The 12,170-nt window shown below is 51.2% G+C and overlaps 1 protein-coding gene across 1 annotated transcript in view; it reads left to right on the top strand.

The window, feature by feature from the left end:
- SND1 (staphylococcal nuclease and tudor domain containing 1) overlaps positions 1 to 12,170 on the top strand; it is a 507,509-nt gene that overhangs the window by 153,682 nt on the left and 341,657 nt on the right. The gene's annotated exons all lie outside the window — the stretch shown is intronic.

Raw genomic sequence — 12,170 nt, forward strand, 5'->3', positions numbered from 1 at the left:
AGACGCGGCTGCGTGTGCTTAGGGGATGGCGAAGAATCTCAGCCCCATAAGCACTTGGGAGTAAAAGTGCTGGCGAGAGATACGGGAGTGTTTATCCTTTGTTTTAGGGGCAGGAAGAGGGCTTCTTGCCAAAGAAAGGCCCCAGTGCTAAACAGAAGCAAGCAAAGCTCACTTTGGGCTCTAAGGTTCTTTAAAACGCACAGGTGAGGAGCTAGCCTGCTGTTTCTGCGTGGCTGGCTGCATGCTGTGCAGTATGTTCCTTTCTGTCCTCGGAGTTTTGCTTTCAACCATCTGCTGCAGTGAACACTGAGAGGTCTGGGCTACAGTCCTAGGACACGTCCTTCACATGTTACTGGAGTATACGGGGCTGTATCAGAGGGCTCCACCCCAGCGACTGAATGGGGCTGGGAAGGTGGAAGCTATCCTGGCTTGGTATGACAAGATGCATACTGTGTTAATGTTTCACGACTCAGCGTTCAGCCTAGAGAGATTGGTTCTATTTTCAGCCCTGCCACTGACCTGCTGCCTGACCTTCGGCAAGTCAGTTCTCTCTCTGCTTCTGCTTTTCCTCCCCTCTCTGTGTTGCCTGTTTAGATGGTAGTCTGCGGGGCAGGGACTGTTCCTTACTGTGTGTGTGCAGGGCCTAGCACAGTGGGGGCCTGATCCCATGTGGGGGCTCCAAGAACCACCACCAGAGCAAAAGCTGAATACCTCTACTCTACCTTACCTCTGTCCCCGCGTGGTGTTACGACGATCCAGTCCTCAGTTGGGTTCCTGCGTACTGTTTCTACAGTACCACGTAATGTCCTTCTTCTTCTCCCCCCCCCATTCCTTGTTTTCCTTGCCTATTTTTCTGAGCTGGTTTAGAGCCATTCTGGGGAATGAAGAGTATAATAGGCACTTTACTACCAATGCACATGCTCAGGTTGCAGTTTTCAAATGCACATAAAATGGTTAAATAAATCAATTTCCTCCATAGCAAGGCAGCTTATTGAGGACTATTTCCATGCCTAATTGCATCTTTCCATTTCAGAGACTTGTTTATATATAAAAAAGCTTTGCAGGGTTGTTGTTTTTTTTAAGTGGGGAAAAGTCTGTTGCTTGCCGCCTTCAGGAAATGACTGTAGGGAATAGACCTAAGGACCCCAGTTCTCTAGGCCAATATCAGACTAAAAGAAGGTTTCATCCAGTAACTGGCATTTGGAAAGGGGTGGTGATAGGGTGTTAAAGGGAATTGTCTAGCAAGATTATCTGTTTGTGGCCTCGTTCCTGCTGTCATAAGGGTGCTGACGGCTTGGTACTCTATCAAGCAAAGGAAGACAGTCCCTGCCCCATGGGGTTTTTCAGGCAGGCTCTATGGGCTGTTGTTTAGACAGTCTCCCCTTGATGCAGCACAGTGGGGTTCTTTCACTGGCAGCAGAGCAGATAGAATAACCCTGCACAAGGGGGTTTTTGGGGGGAGAAGGTGTCGCTGGAAGAAATTTGTCCTTTGCTGGGCAGAGCTCCAGCCAAGGTGCCGAGGCATGTAGGGAAGAGGAGATGAAAGCAGGCAAAACCCTTTGAATCCATTTCTTCGAGTGCCTGCAGCTCCCTGTTTCAGGGCATAAATACTAAGATGATAAATACTAAGCTCAGCTAATCAAGCTCCGAAGCATTTTAATAATACGTCAGTAACACTCCAGTGTGGGCCCTGTGGCTCTGTCTCTTTAATGCCTGCTTTAAAGAGTGATCCCCAGACAGGTGTCTCTGTGAGGGTGGAGGCCTCTCCCTCAGAGCAGCCCTTTTTCTGTTCCAATGTCATCTGGTTACACCCATGACAGAGTGTGCTGGAGACCCTGGCTGGGCTGCAGTCTCCACAGAGCTCATAAGCAACAAGTGTGCTTATTTTTAATTTAGGCAAATACAGGTTCTTCGAAAAGTGTTTACATGAAAATGTGGTACTTAGGCAGCTCGCGATATACTGAAGCCGTCTTAATTATGTGCTTAAAAGCACCTCAATCCCTCACTGAGTGGAGCCTGGGGTTTGTTTTGGAAACAGGTCTGGCAGTGTTTTGGTCCTTGTGTGTGAGGTTAAGGGCTGCAGTTCTGAAACACAAGGCTGGAATTTGGTGGCTCTGTCAGTCTGGAGCTCTGGTTGCAGGATGCACTCTTTGAAAGACTGGGCTGCATCTGATTTAGATGGTGCCAGCCAAAACACATCCTCCTCACGCTTTCAAGGTAGCATTGGATGGATACATTCTTGGACTGTTTCCATGGATCATGTAATGCAGCAGGGCTGCAAGGTGAGGTGGGGGTAGGGTGTTCCCTGAGATCTGTCCTGGCTCAGTTTGCTCTTGAGTTAGTCCTGCTCGTGTTAGACTTATAGCTCGGTTGTCCTTTCCAGCTAGGTCAGCCAGAGCCTTAAGAACCCCTGTGTTTAGCTCCATACAGGTGCGTTCCATTCCTGCCTGGCCTCTGCTATGGGGAAGCCAGGAAGGCTTGTCTTTCAGATCCCCGTGCACCATGTGGCTTGTGAGCAGAGCGCATGGTGAAGTAAGGCTAGTCCATTAGTGCGAACATTGTGTGTGCCAGTGGGCGTGTCCCTGGGAGTGGCCCCCTGTGCGAGGGGAGTGTGAATGTTACATGCTCATCTTGGAGTGAGTAGATCAGGTAGGTGCTGGGGGGGGGCCTCAGAGAAGATGAATAAGGGGGATTCTTTAATGTTAATCTCAGCAACCTTTCTGCTAGAGCTTGTTCCAAAGTTTGCTCCTGGTAGAACTTCTCTGTCCCTGCCCCTAGCTGGCTCTGTCCGAGAGGGTGAAACCCTTCTATATCCTGGGTTGAAACTAATAGGACCCTGATCTGAGTGGACTGTTAGTGTGAGTCTTTAGAATAACTGTGCATCTTTATGGGGCTGGTTACCAATATTGAGCAGAGCTTAGGCTGGAGGTGGGCTTGGCACTGGGGAGATTTGTGTGTAAACGTTTCTGTACAGTCTCTGGGTTTGCTGAGATGTTTGTTGCTGTGTCTGGTGGCAAGAGCTCCCCAGTAGGACTGTGGGGTTCAGAACGTAGAAATCTGTAATGGGTTGAAATGCCTCCGCAGCCAGTGGTAACAGCTCTTTGTATGGTGGGCTAGATTGTAGTTGATGTTGGGGCACCTAAGGCTATTTGTAATAGGTGCTCTCTTGTAATTAGAAATCAAAATACTTCGTCTGGGGGCTTCTACTTAGACTAGAAATGGCTTCCCACGGAATCCGTTCTCTGCCTCCTGGCGGATCTGATGTCCCCTGAGAATTGCAGTGAACAGGAGCAGTTCTCAGTGGCCCTGCAGCAGGGGTGAGCGTGTGGGCATGCCACTCGCTGATGCTGGAGGTGTCATGCCCAGACCACAGCTCTTTTCCCCATCCGGGTCTCAATGCAGGGACATGTCCCTGTCTCCTTATTCCCTGTGGGATTAGCTAATGGGCAGAGCTGTCTTGGGGCCGCTCCAAAGCCGAAGGTGCTGGTAATCCTCATTGGTCTTCCATGCCTTTAAGTCCCTCCTTTCCTGGTTTAGACACCTTCCCCTCCCCCACTGGTTTGCTCGCCTTCATCTCCTCTGCCCTGGGATGTACCCCGATATGCAGTTCCTTCAGAAACACTCCTTTGTGACTCCCTTCCCTCTGCCGCTGTGTTCCTGCCTGTGCACCTTGCTCCCAGCTTCACCCCTTCTTTCCAGCTGTTTGTGTTTTGATGTATAAGCAACTTTACAAATCCCTCCTGCTCAGCTACCGAAACACGCAAGATGAACATGAGTCGGCATGGCCCTTTGGTGTGTTATGCAGTGGCCTAGTCAAGTGCATTTTGCTAGAGGGTGGAACTTCACTGTACTTCTCTGTGCATGTGGCTTTAGGGGAACTTCCATAAACTGAGCACCAGTTTTCTCCTCACGAAGTAGCACATCTAGTCTCTTCTAGTTATTAACTCTTGCATCAATTGACCTAGGGACGTGGTAGCTTCTTTAAATCAAGACTTTCTCTGTCCTTTTTTTTTTTTTTTAAAGGTCTGCTATAGCTCGCATAAGCTATGGGCTTGATTCAGAAATCCTAGAAATGTAGAATCCCTGGGTGAGGTGAGGTTCTCTGGCCCCTGCGATTCAGGAGGTCAGATGAGGTGATTGGAACATCCCTTCTGTTCTTGAACTTTACAGATCTAACATGTGAAGAACTATGTTAAATGTCATGAAGTTTTGCCCGTGAGTATCAGGTAAATAACCAGCGAGCTAAGTATAGATTCTTGGGGCAGAAGGGACCATTGTGATCATCTCGTCTGACCTCCTGTATGACACAGATCAGAGAATTTCCCCCAAATAATTCCTAGAGCAGATTTTAGAAAAATGTCCAATTTTGATTTTAAAAATTGCCAGTGATGGAAAATCCATCATGGTCCTTGGAAAATCGTTCCCATGGTTAATTACTCACTGTTTATCTCCAGTCTGAATTTGTCTGGCTTCAGCTTCCAACCATTGGATCATGTTAGAGCTTCCTCTGCTAGATTGGAGAGCCTGGGGTCAAATACTTGTTCCGCAGGTGGAAACTTACAGACTGTGATCAAGTCACCCCATAACTTTCTCTTTGTTAAGCAAAATAGATTGAGCTCCTTAAACTTGTCACTCTCAGGCATGTTTTCCAATCCTTAAGTCATTCTCGTGGCTCTTCTCTGACCCCTCTCCAATTTATCAGCATTCTTCTGGAATTGTGACACCAGAACTGGACACAGGATCCCAGCAGTGCTCACACTAGTGGCAAATAGAGGTAAAATAACTTCAATGCCACCTTCCCCAGCTCCATGAGCTCAGCCCTGGGGTACTCCATGCTTCCTTTGTGTTGAGCCCTTCCTGCTTTCTTGACAGTATCTGAAGTCTCTTGTAAAGAGATGCACTTTTTTGCATGTTCACCTTTTAAACAGCAGTCATGTCAAGTCTCTTGCTGGTCTTACTGGGAATCACCCTGAAGGTCTCGGATATGGATTTTTCACTTTTCCTACCTTTTGAGGCTTTAGCCCCCCTCTTCCCCAAGCTGTGTGGCAGGCATGAAACACAGCCCAGATCTTTAACCAGCCTGAATAGAAATCATTCATCCTTAGGTCTCACTGCCTTGGTATTTGTGCTGACATCAGTTGTCTAGCTCTCCAGTTGTCCAGAGGTGTTCCTCAGGAACAACAGGCTTGGCAGGACCTGTATTTGTAGTGTAAGAATTGAGTAGTAAAACCCTTTTGAAGAGTTGCTGAGAGGCCTCCTTCCTATATTAATAAAAGGTCGAGACTTTTTCACCTCTGCCGCTCACCTTCACAAATCCCTGGGGGGACTTTCCACCTTCCTCTGCAGCATGGGCCCCGGGTCACTTGCTGGTGTTTGAACTAGAGTAAATGGTGGATTCTCTGTAACTTGAAGTCTTTAAATCAAGATCTGAGGACGTCAGTAACTCAGCCAGAGGTTAGGGGCCTGTTATGGGAGAGGGTGGATGAGGTTTTGTGGCCTGCGGTGTGCAGGAGGTCAGATTACGTAATCATGATGGTCCCTTCTGGCCTTAAAGTCTGAGTCTAAATCCTCTGCTTTGAGCCCAACCCACGGTAACCTGCCCTAGCTGAGCACAGAACCAGAGTCTCTTCTCCCAGTTCTGGTTTCCTTCTGCTCAGCAGCATGCCCAGGCTGTCCTCTGGCTGTAGCACAGTGATCCCCCTCCTGGGAAAAGTTAAGGCTTTTTCTCCTTCCTCCTCATGGGGCTCGGCCTCAGCGCAGCCTCTGATGCTGTGGTCCTTCCTCCATAGCTACTGCAGGCACTGCTGCCTCCCAGGATTATGGCTCGGCTCCCACCTCTCTGCCCGTTTGGTCTGTGGTCTGCTCCGCTACAGCCAATCCCTCCTCTGCAGAGTTGTACAAGGCTAATTTCTGGGCCCTTTGAACTGTACTTTTGGGACCGGATTAAAGCTGCAGTGCTGGATCGTGTATCCACGGTGTCTGAGCCAGGTGTGTTCGGGGGAAGGTGGATTCAGTCTGCGTTGCTACGGGGTCAGGGTGGGAGGAACAAATCGCCCAGCTCCCCTCAGTGATATTTGCTTGCTTCAGGATCCCCCAGTAGGAAAAGCGCAAGAAAGGACAATAAGTAGGGCAGTGTTTCACCCTCCCGAAGTGGCTGTTAAGAAGGCAGTGGCCTACATAAATTAAAGCAAATAGCTATATGGTTGCAAGTTAAAATGGCCTCCATTTTTAACCCCCCCAATAACCTTGTTGTTACACATTGCCTGGGCCTTGCATTTCATTGCCGCATTCTCCAGCCTTCTCTCTCGGCTTTGCTATTTAGGTAGCCTTGGGAATCTTGTTTCCAATTGCCTTTGATGCTGCATAGTTTGCTTTCTAAATATTTCCTTTGTCAGCTCCACGTTTTTCACTTCAGATTAATTTGATTGAGTTAAGTGATGAAAAAGTCCTCTATGTTAATGATCAAAACAGTCCCTAGAGGTTGGAAATGCATTTTGATTTAAAATGACAGGCTTAGATGAGGCAGCTTGTCCTTGCCTTTACACGGCTCACTGTCGGGATCAACCTTCTCTGCAAATTCCTTCTTTTCTTTTAATATATTAAACCCCGCAAACCCCGATAGTGAATTTAGTGGCTTTTGAAGGCTGTTCCTTTCCAAATGAACTGGAATGAGGTGGGTCAGTATTTAGACTGCTCACTCCTCTTTGCTTTGGGTTGCATAATAATGGCCTCATTGATGATTGGGCTAATGTAGGGTATTTTCAAGCAAGCTGCCTCTCAGCTGAATATTTCTGTCTTCAGTATTTATCCCCCCCTCACTGTAGTATCTGAGCATCTCTCTGTTTTCAGTGTATTTATCCCCCCACATGTGGTGCGGCAGGGCAGGGCTGTTCTCCACATTGCAGGAGAAGGAGCTCAGACACGCAAGTGACTTCCATAGGGTCTCATGAGAAAATCTATGATACAGCAAGGAATTGAATCCAGGTATCCCAAGTCCCAGAGCGCCGCCCTAACCATTGGGCCATCCCTCCTCTCGTGACAGCTGGGCAGCAACACATGGAATGAGCTAGCTGCATCACTCTGTCTTGCAACATGCATTTTCTCCAGGAGGCAGCCCCACCTCCCCAGTGCAGCCTTCTCTTCTTCGAGTGCTTGCTCACGGCCATTCAACTTAGAGGGGTGTGTGCTTGCCACGTGCACCGGTGCTGGAAGTTTTTCCCTCAGCAGTGTCTCTAGGGGACCGGGGCCAGCTCCAGCACCCCCTGCAGTGGCACACACATGCCATGGTACATAGGGTGCCACCCGCTCCCCCCACCCTCAGTTCCTTCTTGCCGCCACTGACGGTGCTGGAACTGTTGCAGCTTCAGCTAGCGCTGTTGCTTTCTCATTCGTATGAAGTTCTTAATCCTTGTATTCGAGTGTATAGAGTTTTCTGTTAGTGTTAGTAAATCCCTTAGCTATAGTTAGAGACTTCGTAGGTCCCGAACAGGACTTTGCCTCGGGACGGGGCATGCCCCGGTCCACAGGAGTTAAGCCCTGTGATCCCTGCAAGAGGCCCATGCCCATCCGTGATCCACACAGCAGCTGACTGTGTTGCTTGGGCGAAGGGCACGTTAGTGAAAAGTGCAAAATTTGCAAGTCCTTCAAGCCAAGGACTATGAAGGAGCACAATATTCGTTTAAGAGCGATCCTTATGGAGGCTGCCCTCACCCCAGCACCGGAGCAACGCTCCGACTTGGCACTGAGCATCATGACCTCAGTACGCAGCGCCCCACCAGGACCATCCACTGGCCAGCACTGGTCCCCATCAGTGGCTCCAACCAAGAAGTCCAACTTCTGGCACCGGTGCATGTGGTGAGCACGCATGGACATGTGCAACACATCTTGAAGAACACGAGTTAAAGATAACTGTCTTTTCTCATGGGGTTTGTAATGCCCTGAAGGCTCCTGAAGTCCTGCATGGATCTCACCAGCCAGGAGTTGAGGGGGTCAGTCACTTGGGAGGGTGTCCCCCACCCCCAGAGGAGAGAGCGGTTAGCACAGATGGCTTCTGCACAGCACTGGGAGGCCCCCGGCCTGGCTTGGCTGGCCCATGCGCGTCACCAGGAGACGGTCCTGGGCTGTCTAAGGTGAGCCAGCAGCTGGATGTGGCAGACAGGCACGCAGCGGTGCTGAGATGATCATGATGAGCAGCAGTCACAGCACACCAGCTGCTGAGCCCTGCTACCGCAGCTCTGGGGATGTGACTGGCCACTGCTGCAGGGGCAGTGTCTGGAGCCTCTGTGCGTGCTAGGGAGTGAGGTCAGTGGTTTGGGAGGAAGTGCTGCAAATGTCAAGCCAGTGCTGAATTTGGCATCCCAGCCTGGTGCTAGGAGCTGAAAAAAAACAGGGGCTAGATAGCATGTGGCAGATGAAGTTCCCATGGGACAGTCTGACCGGCCAGATGCCAGTCCGAGCGATTGCGTTGCACCTCGCTAAGCGTTTCGTGGCTTGTCGGCTAGCCTCATGCCTCCCTCCCCTCCCTGTCGGTAGTGTGGTGCTGCAGGAGCAAAAGGCTGCTCCTTGGCACCCCAGAGGTAGCTGTGTCTTGGTGCCATGGAAGTGATCCCCCTCTTTCAGGTGCTTTCAGGTGAGGGGTGTACGGAGCGGAGGTCCTGTGTGTCTGCCAAAGGAGCAGGATGGCTGAATGAGCGTCTGGGCCCCTGGACCGGAAGGGGCCAGTCTCTGGAGCTGGGCGTGTTCTGTCCCTCCCATCTGTCTCGCGGAAGTGGACACAGACTGGGGTGGTTGTCATGTCTTCCTTTGGAAATGGCACCCACGCTGGCCTGCCCTGGCCAGAAGGGCTGGCGTGGGGGGGAGCTTCCCCAAGACCCTGACTGGCTGTGGGGTTTGTGAGCAGGTTAAGCTAGTTCCCCGTGTCTCTCTGGACCAGTAGGGCTCAGACCCTGCTCAGTTCATTTGTTGGGGGGGTCCTTCTATGATTTCCGTCCCCCATCTCTGTTTGGAGCCATGCTTCTCGAAGGGGTGGTGCTGGAGTGGGCCCAGTCTCCTGCCACAGCCCTGGCCTTGCGGTACCCTACCCTGCTGGAAGGTGGAGATTGCTGTGAGCTCGCTCTCTCTCCCCCTGTGGGAGTGTGGGGCAAGGCCCTTGCCCACCTGTTCAGACCCATGTCCCTCCGAGCCGCCTCCCATCTGGTGGCTGTGCTGGAGCAGGGCTGAGCACAGCGAGTGGCAGCTGTTACCTCCATGCAGTACGGATGCTCCGTATGCTCCCTGCTTATCCAGACCCGTGGCTTACAGTCTTTGCAGCAGCCTCCTCCCCCTTGCCAGGCTGAGCAGGGCCCTGGTGGTGTGGGAGAGGGCAGGCGGCTCTGTGTAACATCCACCTCAGTGAATGTTAGTGCCAGTGTAGGGAGGAAAACGGGTCTCAAGGAAAACGAAGCGTTAGGTGACCTTGATCAAATAGACTCTGGCCCTTCCCTCCTAGGGTGAGGCTGGATGCTGGGCTGCTCCCGCTCTGAGCAGCACTGAGCCGTTCTGGCACTTTCGTTGCTGGGAAGGAATTGGCAGGGCTTCCCAACATGACATGTCCCAGGAGAGATGGCTCCTGGCAGCAGCTCCAGATGAATGTGACCATTCCATTCAAGACTGATGAATAGAATATTAGGAATAATTAGGCCAGGCTCTGCGTTCGGTGTTGCCGTTTATATTTCATCAGCAGACTCTTTACGTGCACGTTCCAAGTGAGCCTGCCTGGTTTTGCAGCTCGGGACGAGAATTTCCTTAACTTGCATTGCTCTCACCCCAGAGGAGTTGATGCACCATGTCTCACATGCGGGGTGAGCTTGCAGGAGTGGACATTCCACCTGCTTCCTTGCAGCCATGTCTGTTAAGCAAGGTTCTTGGTTAATGCTGGATGGGAGACCTCCACGGAAAACGGCACCCGCTGGCGTTGATTCATAAGTGTTGCTCTCTCCTCTCCGAAGTGGATGCTGGGCCAGTACACCAGCATGGCACCAGGGGGCACTGTGCTGCAGGAATTGCAGACTTTGAAAACCAAGCTCTGACCCTGTGCCGTGATTAAAGCGCAGGTGACTGGTTCTGTGGGAATTGGTGTTTAACTCTGATGTCCTGGCCGAGTTCCCAGTGGGGTAATTATGCTGTGGGTACCTTAAGTCCCCCTTAGAGCTGCTTCTGGTAATATGATTCTTTACTGTCTGCCCTACATCTTTGTAGGGTGTTACTGGTGGCTGTTACAAAGCCGCAGATCCCCCGCGCAGAGGCGGCTGCGTTTGGTGGGCGCCTGAGGGGCGACTCGTGTGTCGGTATACGGTGGCTTGCAGAGCTCTCGACAGCCCTACGGGTGAAGCGTGGTCATAGTGTCGGGGGTGGCTTATTTCCCTCCACAGTCTCCTAGCTAGCACTCAAGCTCTTCCAAGTGATGTACAAGCCTCCCTAGTGGGTGGCTCTGTGAAGGGAACTTACGGCGTCCCGCTGTGTTGTCCACCTGGATCCGTTTCATCTTGGGCGTCACCTGCTTCCCAAGCTGAACGCCTGACCTCCCCTCCCACCCCCTCTGCCAGCCCCCCGCCTCCATCATGCTAACGCCTTCCTTCTCCCTGTGACCTCGCTCATCTTTTCCTCCTCCCCTTCCCATGCCCAGGCTGTAACTAGAATTCAGTTGCTCTTTCAGCCACAGCGGATGCTATAATTCAGCCCTTCTTATTCCTGACTGGCAGGTCACTAATTCAAGGCCTGCTCTCTGCTCTCCATTCCTGTTCACCACTGGTCTGATGCTAACCTTGCCCTTCCTCAGTCCCGCTGAAGTGCATGTGCCAGAGTCCTAGAATCATAGAATATCAGGGTTGGAAGGGACCTCAGGAGGTATCTAGTCCAACCCCCGGCTCAAAGCAGGACCAATCCCCGAGTAAATCATCCCAGCCAGGGCTTTGTCAAGCCAGTCCCCTTTCTTGCTTGGCCTTCCAGCCATGCCACCCCATTCTCAGTCACTTGGTTGGCTCCTCATTGCACTACTCACCCAGTTAGTCTAAACGTACGGGGCCGTGGCAGCAGTGCAGCACTTGATAGATGCTCTGTGTGCCGATGGGAGAGCATCTCGCTCAGGGGTGTGGATCTTTTACTTGCTTGGGCGGCGGAGTTATACTGACATAAGTTCCTAGTGTAGACCAAGCCTGCCTCTTGGCTTCTAGGCTCTCCCTGGTGCTCCTACAGCTCCTGTCTCTGTCCAGGTCGCATTTCATGCCCTCCTGGCTCCCTTCTCAGACCAGAACCAAAAATGCATCTCCTCTCCTGACAGTTCTCTGCACTTTCATGGATCCAGGGACCAGCCGTACAAACTGATGATAAAAACAATCTCTGCTCCCGGAGCTTACAACCTGCCTCTCTAGTGGCTGGGCCATAGAGGGTGGTAACCTACTACTGCTTGCCAGCCAGTGGAGTTCTTCCTTTAGCTTCGGTGGTAGAGGTCTGGGCAACTGTGGAGCTGAAGTTGTAGGTTCAGATTCTTCTGATGACCTGTAGTGAGGACTGTTGTTAAAAAATGGAATCAACATGACATGGATGCCAGTCCTCTGATCGCTTTATCTGTTGTCCCTTTGTGCCATCATCCTGTTTCGTCTCTGCAGATTGCAAGCTGTTTGGAACAGGGAATGCTGCGCTGTCGCTTTGGAAAGCACAGAGCATGTTCTGAGTGCTGCTGCAATGCAATCGGGAGCTGTGACAGCCCTCCAGCGCAGCCAGAGATTTCCTGGGTCTCGGGCAAACAGATAAGCAAGTGATCAGACAATCAGTCAGCATCTTGATGGGTTTCTGTGCTGACAGTATTATCTGGGTGTGCCTCAGCCATGGGTGCTGGCTAACCAGCGTTGGTGGCTTTCCTTTGCAGTGGTGGGTACAGGCTGTCTTTACACAGACCATTGGAAATACCCTGCCAAGAATGGTGACTAACACTGGTTACTCTTGTGCTGACCTAAACACTGCTTTCACTTCAAACCCCCCGCCCCCCTCCCATTAAATTAAAATCTAAAAATTCAAAACTGAAAACCCTACCCCAAGCAGAGTCTCCCTTCAAAGCGGAAGACGTGCCTGAGATGCCATAAAGTCCAGTAGGGACTTCACTATTGCTATTTATTTTCTGTGGAAGGCACTCA

Source organism: Caretta caretta, chromosome 1 (assembly GCF_965140235.1).
Source record: "Caretta caretta isolate rCarCar2 chromosome 1, rCarCar1.hap1, whole genome shotgun sequence".
In the NCBI taxonomy this organism is placed as follows: Eukaryota; Metazoa; Chordata; order Testudines; family Cheloniidae; genus Caretta; species Caretta caretta.